Genomic DNA, 9,000 nt, shown 5'->3' with positions numbered 1-9,000 from the left:
GTTCTCAAGATCATAAGCTTCTTCTTCAGAAAATGCTTCTTTAGTACTGTTGGATGCATTTTGCAATCCATTCAGACTCTGAGAGATCATATTGACTTGTTGGGTCAATATTTTGTTCTGAGCCAGTATGGCATTCAGAGCATCAATTTCAAGAACTCCCCTCTTTTGAGGCGTCCCATTACTCACAGGACTCCTCTCAGAGGTATACATGAATTGGTTATTTGCAACCATTTCAGTAAGTTCTTGAGCTTCTGCAAGCGTTTTCTTTAGGTGAATGGATCCAACTACAGAATGGTCCAGTGACATCTTAGAAAATTCAGACAGACCATCATAGAATATATCTAATGTGGTCCATTCTGAAAGCATGTCAGAAGGACACTTTTTGGTCAATTGCTTGTATCTTTCCCAAGCTTCATAGAGGGACTCACCATCTTTTTGTCTGAAGGTCTGAACATCCACTCTAAGCTTGCTCAGCTTTTGAGGAGGAAAGAACTTGGCTAAGAAAGCCGTGACCAGCTTATCCCAAGAGTCCAGGCTATCTCTAGGTTGTGAGTCCAACCATGTTCTAGCTCTGTCTCTTACAGCAAAAGGGAAAAGCATAAGCTTGTAGACTTCAGGATCAACTTCATTGGTCTTAACAGTATCACAGATCTGCAAGAACTCAGTTAAGAACTGATAAGGGTCTTCTGATGGAAGTTCTTGAAACTTGCAGTTCCTTGCATTGTTGTTTGGTTCGGCCATAATTGTTTTTTTTGCCACTTCCTTTTCAAAAATTTCAGTGAGGTCCTCTTCAGAGTTTTGTGCTTTAGCTGCTCTTAGCTTTCTCTTCAAAGTCCTTTTAGGTTTAGGATCAGCTTCAACAAGTATGCCTTTATCTTTGTTCCTATTCATATGAAAGAGAAGAAAATAAAGAAAATATAGAATCCTCTATATCACAGTATAGAGATTTCTTGAGGTGTCAGAGGAAAAGAAGAATAGAAGGATGATGTAGGTAAGGAAGAATTCGAACATTCAAAGAGAGATGGAGTTCGAAGGGACAATGGAGGAGAATCTTATTGTTTAAATAGAAAAAGATGAGAGAGGGGAAGAAATTTTCGAAAATTAAAGTTTAAAATAATTAGTTAATTAAAAGGGATTTAAAAAAAAGTTAATCTTTTTTCGAAAATTAAGAGTGAAAATGTGGTTTTGAAAAAGATAAGAAATAAATTTGAAAAAGATAAGAATTTAGAGCAAGATTTTGAAATCAAGGATTTTTAAAAAGAAGATATGATTTAAAAAAGTTATTTTTGAAAAATAAATTAAAAAGATTTGATTTTTAAAATTAATGACTTAATTAACAAGAAACTAAAAGATATGATTCTAAATTTCAAATATGGAATCTCTCTTAACAAGAAAGTAACAAGCTTGAAATATTTGAATCAAGATTTTTGAAAATATGAGGAAAAGATTTGATTTTTGAAAAAGATATGATTTTGAAAAAGATATGATTGAAAATATTTGATTTGAAAAAGATTTGATTTTGAAAAAAAATATGAAGATTTGAAAAAGATTTGATTTGAAAACAAAATTCCTCTCCTTGTGTCATCCTGGCGTTAAACGCCCAGGAGCTGCATGTTTTGGGCGTTTAACGCCCAATTGCTGCATGTTTTGGGCATTTAAACGCCCAGCCAGGTACCCTGATTGGCGTTTAAACGCCAGTTTTCCTTCTTCACTGGGTGTTTTAAACGCCCAGCTTTTTCTCTGTAATTCCTCTGCTTTATGTTCTTGGATCTTCATTTTACTAAATCCTTTATTCAAGAAGATATGTTTTCAATTTTGAAAAACAACAAAATGAGTCAAAACATATAATTCTTGGATCAAAACACAAGATATATACAGGAACATTATGAACGTCAAGATGAACACCAAGAACAATCTTGAAGATCAAGATGAACATCAAGAACTCAGTTTTCTTTAATGAAAGAAAACATGGACACCAAACTTAGAATTTTCTCATGTTTGGGCCATATGAATCCAAGAATGTATGTGTAGAACATCATGCAGTGCAATTCAATAAATCATTAAGATCAAACAAGGCAATTCATCAAGAACGGCTTGAAGGTCATCAAGAACACAATGCATGTGTTTCGAAAATTGCAAGACAATTAAAATCATGCAATTGACACCAAACTTAAAATTTGGCCCTAGATTCAAACAAGAACCATGAAATATTTTTGAGTTTTTATGATTTTATGAATTCTTTTTGGGTTTTCGAAAATTATTTTTGGAAGAACGAAAAACAAAGAAAAAATTTTTGAAAGATTTTTTGAAAACTTTTTGAAAATAAAATAATGGTTAAAAACAAGAAGAAAATTACCTAATATGAGCAACAAGATGAACCGTCAATTGTCCAAACTTGAACAATCTTCGGCAACGACGCCAAAAACTTGGTGCACGAAATTGTGATACACAATGGCGCCAACAACTTGGTCTCACAATTGTAATCTCAACTCTTTTTCACAACTTTGCAAACCTAACCAGCAAGTGCACTGGGTCATCCAAGTAATAAACCTTACGTGAGTAAGGGTCGATCCCACGGAGATTGTCGGCTTGAAGCAAGCTATGGTCATCTTGCAAATCTCAATCAGGCGGATTCAAATGGGTTATGGAGTTTTCATACTTAAAAGATAAATAAAACATAAAGTAAAGATAGAGATACTTATGTAATTCATTGGTGGGAATTTCAGATAAGCATATGGAGATACTTCATCCCTCTTGAATCTCTACTTTCCTACTGCCTTCATCCAATCCTTCGTACTCCTTTCCATGGCAAGCTGTATGTTGGGCATCACCGTTGTCAATGGCTACTTCCCGTCCTCTCAGTGAAAATGGTCCAAAAGCACTGTCACCGCACGGCTAATCATCTGTCGATTCTCGATCATGTTGGAATAGAATCCAGTGATCCTTTTGCGTCTGTCACTACGACCATCACTCGCGAGTTTGAAGTTCGTCACAGTCATCCCTTCCCAAATCTTACTCGGAATACCACAGACAAGGTTTAGACTTTCCGGATCTCAGGAATGGCCACCAATAATTCTAGCTTATACCACGAAGACTCCAATCTTTCAGAATGGAGGCTAAGAGATATACGCTCGATCTAAGGTAGAACGGAAGTGGTTGTCAGGCACGCGTTCATAGGTTGAGAATAGTGATGAGTGTCACGGATCATCACATTCATCATGTTGAAGTGCACGCGAATATCTTAGAATAGGAATAAGCTTGAATTGAATAAGAAGACAATAGTACTTTGCATTAATACACGAGGAACAGCAGAGCTCCACACCTTAATCTATGGTGTGTAGAAACTCTACCATTGAAAATAAATAAGTGGTCTGGAGGTCCAAGCATGGCCTAATGGCCAGCCTCTCCCAAATATGAAAATATGATATCCAAAATTCTCTATATGATCCGAAGATGAAAATACAATAGTAAAAGGTCCTATTTATAATGAAACTAGCTACTAGGGTTTAGAGAAATAGGTAAATGATGCCAAAATTCACTTCCGGGCCCACTTGGTGTGTGCTTGGGCTGAGCATTGAGCTTTACACGTGTAGAGGTCTTCCTTGGAGTTAAACACCAGCTTTGGTGCTAGTTTGGGCGTTTAACTCCAACTTTTATGCCAGTTCTGGCGTTTTGACGCCAGAAAAGGGCAGAGAGCTGGTGTTTTGATGCTATTTTACGTCATCAAAACTCGCGCAAAGTATTGACTATTATATATTTCTGGAAAGCCCTGGATGTCTACTTTCCAATGCAGTTGAGAACGCGCCATTTGGAGTTCTGTAGCTCCAGAAAATCCACTTAGAGTACAGGGAGGTCAGAATCCAACAACATCTGCAATCCTTTGTCAGCCTCTGAATCAGACTTTTGCTCAGGTCCCTCAATTTCAGCCAGAAAATACCTGAAATCATAGAAAAACACACAAACTCATAGTAAAGTCCAGAAATGTGAATTTTGCTTGAAAAATAATAAAAATATACTAAAAACTTACTAAATCATACTAAAAACTATATAAAAACAGTGCCAAAAAGCGTATAAATTATCCGCACATCAGTGACCTAGGTTGCTAAGAATAGGTATTTTAAAGGTCTAGTAGGGAAAAAAATCCATTTATCTATCCTTTTATTTTTCTGTTGCGTCTTTCCTCTATCTTTTTCTTATCCCTGTATCCTTTTGTTTTGTTTTCCTTATTAGAGTACATTTTCGTGTGTGGTTTCATGCTCTATAACGTTCGTGAAACTGTAGTATGGCTCTGTCAGAGCATAAAGAGTAACGTTTTAAAGAGGGTGAGCAACATTCTTTACTGGAGTCCGATTGTCGTATTTGGCGGTCTGATATAGTTTGAGGATATGCCGATCGTTTACTAAACAAGTATTCAGCAGATGTTTCATATTCACTAGCAAACTCAGGTGCGACATCCAAGGATTGAGTTGTATGTTGAGTTTGAACATATAACTACAAGTTGACAGAACTAAAGCATATAAAGGAATGAACAATGATAGCAATGAGGAGTTCGAAGCTACGTATAAAGCCAGTGATGAGGACGAGGATGACGATGGGGGAGGTAAGGCAGTCGCGGAAACTTTAGTGGTTCCACCTGCAGTTAGTCAACTGATGGAAATTTCACATTTTTATGCATAGCTTGGATCTTGACGCCATGCATGCACTGGAGCTTCCCGAATATGCGGACATAGGTACGTGAGTAGTGGGTAGTATGTTTCCTTAATTTTGTTTTGACGAATTGACGAGTGACAATTTATTCTTTTTATAGGTGTTGCTGACCTTGTAGACGGGGAGTTCATGATCGAATGGAATACGGTTCTAGAAAATCAATCATTGCGGCAATTCGGTGTTACACTATCTCCAGAAGAGTCAATTACTTTGTTTATGAATCTGAGCCACAGACGTTCTATGCAAAATGCAAGACTATTTGACATGGGTGCGATTGGCTTATCCGAGTCAGATTGATATAGAAGAAAGCTTACTGGGAGATTCAGAGATATAACGGGAGGCACACGTGTTCCATGGGAACGATCTCACAAGAGCACTCCATGTTGGACTCGAACACGATTGCTGAGGCTATGATGCCATTGGTTGAATCTGACCCATCCATAGAGGTGAAATCTATAATTGCGAAAGTCCAGGAAAGATTATACTACACTATTAGTTACCGAAAGACTTGGTTGGCAAAGCAGAAGTCGATAGTAAAAGTTTTTGGTGGATCAGAAGAATCTTACAGAGCTTTGCGGTTGTGGTTCTCTGCAATGGTCCAAAAGATGCTTGGTTCACAAGTCCAAATAGAAACACGACCCCTGTATAACAGGAGTGAAGAGGTGGCGGGTGTTAGGATACTTCATCGCGTATTCTAGAATTTCCATCAATGCATAAGAGCCTTCAAATATCGCAAGCCGTTGGTTCAAATTGACGGCTCCCACCTATACAGAAAATATAAAGGTTGCCTTTTGGTTGCAGTTGCGCAAGATACGAATCAAAACACGGTGCTGATTGCTTTTGCCATCGTAGAGGGTGAGACAGCTGATGCGTGACACTTTTTTCTTAGTAATTTATGAAGGCATGTTGTAAGAAGAGATAGCGTGGGTATAATCTCTGATTATCATTAGTCAATTTGGGCAGCAGTAACTCATAGCAGAGGTGATTGGAAACCTCTGAGAGCATGGTGGATGTTTTGTATTCGGCACATTAGTAGTAATTTCTTGAGGGAATTCAAGGTCACGTATTTGCAAAAGCTTGTGGTCAACATTGGGTATTCAAAGATGGTGGAGGAGTATAACATCAACTACAAGAGGTTGCAAGAACGTATGCCCATTGGTACGACAACATCGAACTACCTCAGTGAGTATTGGCATTTGACAAGGGACATCGACGAGGCCACATGACGACGAACCTTGTCTTATGCATTAATTCAATGTTGAAGGGTGGCCGAAATCTGCTTGTCTTGGCGCTCGTCCGAGCAACATATTATTGGTTGAACGAGCTATTTACGTAGAAGAATACTGAGGCTTACTAGTGCAAGTGTGCTAGATTTACATAATCTCAATTTACCACTCAGCGGATAGAGGGAAATATGCAGCATTCAGGAAACATAGTCGTGCACCGATTTGATAGAAGAAACGAGGTGTTTGAGCTACGCAAAATTCCAAGCGAGCGAGTGTTAGTAGTTGATCTTGCATTGCGGAGATGTGACTATAGGCATTTTCAGGTGGAGCGACTTCCACGTTGCCATGTTATTGTGAGCAGTGCTAAGTAGCACCTCAATTGGCAGGTGTATGTCAGAGATTCGCAAGGTCTACAGAATTGAGTTTTTTCCGTTGGGCGACACAAAGTCATAGCCTGATTACCTAGGACCGACGATGGTCGCGAATCCCACCTTGAGACAAACGTCAGAAGGTTGTCCAAAATTGACTTGCTATCTAAATAAAATGGATTCACAGAAAATGTGTGGTCCCTGGGTATGCCGTCTTCACGAGAGACAGGATCATAGTCATAGTAGATGTCCGCAATGTGCTGGACCAAGTGGGGTTAGTGGTAGTGGTGGTTCATAGGGTTTATTTTAGGTTGTAGAGGTCATTTGTTCGTTGTAGTTGGATTATGAATTTCTAAGTTTATGTATTTTTAAGTTAATATATTTGAATTCTTGATAAACTAATGTATCTTTAGTTTTAGGGTTTATAGATTAAATAAACTAATTTTGCATCGACTGAATATTAATTACAATGGATACAAAGATTAAATAATACTGAGTTCAACTCAACTGAAGGCGCATACAACTAATACAAAGATTAAATAGGCTACGTTTGACTAAACTGAAGATGAGTACCACTAATACAAAGAGTAAATAGAATAAGTTCAACTAATCAGCTCTCTTCTTAAAAAACCCCATCACCTTGTTTGCTATCTTGTTAACACTTGACAAAGTAAACCTGTTCGGTGGACGGACATCTATCCGTAGATTGTATTGATAACCATCTGCCTGTTCTTCGGACCTGACCCACCTACTTCTGCTAGAGTGGAAGGACCGAGGATATACTCATCAACAACCTCCTGCTGTGTTGGTGCATTAAAGTCAAGACCGCTTAGAGCCTCTGTTCGCACATTCAGATGGCCAGTATCGATCTCAAGATGCGGATCGATGCAACCACTCACTCGACTATTAGGTGTGGGGGTACGATGGTTTCAACGAGCCAACTGTCCACCGATGCCTGGTGTGACTGTGGCAACAACTACGATGACACTGCTGGGATGAGATATTCATCAAGAGGACCACCACTAGCAAGGAAACGTGTGATTAGCGCATCATCCACAAACGTGTCTACCTGTGGTGACAATTGGTAAAAGTCTACAAAATCGAATCCAAGATGGTTATGCTCACTGTGAGGCAAGCTGTGGTGCTCGCTGTGGTACTGGCTATGGTGGTTGTGATGGCTGTGGTGGTTGTGATGGTTGTGATGGCTGTGATGGCTGAGGTAGTTACAGGCGATGATAAGGAAATAGCTGGAACACTACATATGGCTGCTGGGGTGGCTATTGAGGAATTAACTATGACAACCTTAAGTATATCCAGAATAATCCAAGGTACCAACTATAGTAATCGGCAGACGGGCTAAAGTTAGGAATTGGTTGCAGATACCTATCTCGCAACCGACTGTTGCAGCGGTTCCCCCATTTATGAATCCATTCGTCGAGTATGGTGCTCCAATCATGGCACTATACTCCGCAAAGTGTGTAATAATGCTAGTCAAGAGGGATGGCCTGTGCCGGGTGATGAGTGGATATTTTATATCCTTTTTGGTACTATTTTCTTAGTGTTTTCAGTTATATTTTATTAAGTTTTATCAAGTTTTAGTATGTTTTAGTGCAAAAATTTATATTTGGACACTACTTTGAGTTTTTGTGTTTTTTCTATGATTTTAGGTGATTTTTTGGTGAAATTGGCAAGTTTTAGCAAAGCCTGATTCAGAGGCAAAGAAAGGACAGCAGATGCTATCAAGTCCTGACCTCCATGCATTCAAACACATATTTCTGGAGCCATAGAGGTTCAATTGATTCTTTCTCAACGGAGTTGGAAAGATAACTTCCAAGGCTTTCTAGCAATATATAATAGTTTATACTTTTGTTAGAGACGACTGCCCAAAATGGGCATTGAACGTCCAATTTACCCCCTTTCTGGCGTTCAACACCCATGAAGGACTAAGGCCAGCGTTGAACGCCCAAAACTGGCATTTAACGCCACCAAGGGAGCAAGGCAACGCATTTACACTCTGTAGTGGGCATTCAACACCCACTCATCCAAGTTGGATGCCAAGCTCAGCCCAAACACTCACCAAGTGGGCCCAGAAGTGGCTTTTCGCACTCTTTAGCTTTGATTATCTCATTTTTGTAATTTTTAATTAAAAATAATATCTTTTTAGGTCTAGCATTTATTATTATATTAGTATTTAAGGAAGAGGAGGCACCTATTCAGGAGGGACGCCTCTTAGGAGGGGAGTCAGACACTTCTCTGTTTTCTCTGTACATTATAAGCAACTAAACCTCCTAGGTTAAGGATAGGAGCTCTGCTCATTCCTATAGATTAATATCATTACTTTTCTACTTTAATTTATGTTTGATTCCATTCTATGATATATTTTCGTTCTTCATCTTTATGAATCTGGGGTAGAACGAGAGTATGACCCCTTACTCTACATGAGCTCTTGCGAAGCCTTAGCCGATAGTATTGAGCTACAGTTTGAGAGTACATCATAGGTTCCAAGTGAGTATTTGGGCTAATTAGGATATGTGACATAAAATCTCGTTAGTCATCATGGGTAATTAAGGTCTCTGTGGCATTAAGGCTAGAATACAGAGCATCATTCTTCGATCCGGAAGATCTGACCTTGTCTGTGGCATATTGAGTAGGATCACCAAAGATTGAATTGCATGAGCTTTACCCTTGTTCAGATTAGA

At 38.9% G+C, this 9,000-nt stretch overlaps 1 non-coding gene across 1 annotated transcript; it reads left to right on the top strand.

The window, feature by feature from the left end:
• Positions 1-360: 360 nt before the first annotated feature.
• LOC130983433 (small nucleolar RNA R71) lies at positions 361-468 on the top strand. Its single transcript, XR_009087425.1, has one exon. It is a non-coding gene; the product is annotated as a small nucleolar RNA R71 (small nucleolar RNA).
• The last annotated feature ends 8,532 nt before the right edge of the window (positions 469-9,000 follow it).

This window comes from Arachis stenosperma, chromosome 5 (assembly GCF_014773155.1).
Source record: "Arachis stenosperma cultivar V10309 chromosome 5, arast.V10309.gnm1.PFL2, whole genome shotgun sequence".
NCBI classification, from domain to species: domain Eukaryota; kingdom Viridiplantae; phylum Streptophyta; class Magnoliopsida; order Fabales; family Fabaceae; genus Arachis; species Arachis stenosperma.
The sequence above is the reverse complement of the archived record's forward strand: the minus strand, read 5'-3'. Positions and strand labels throughout refer to the sequence as shown.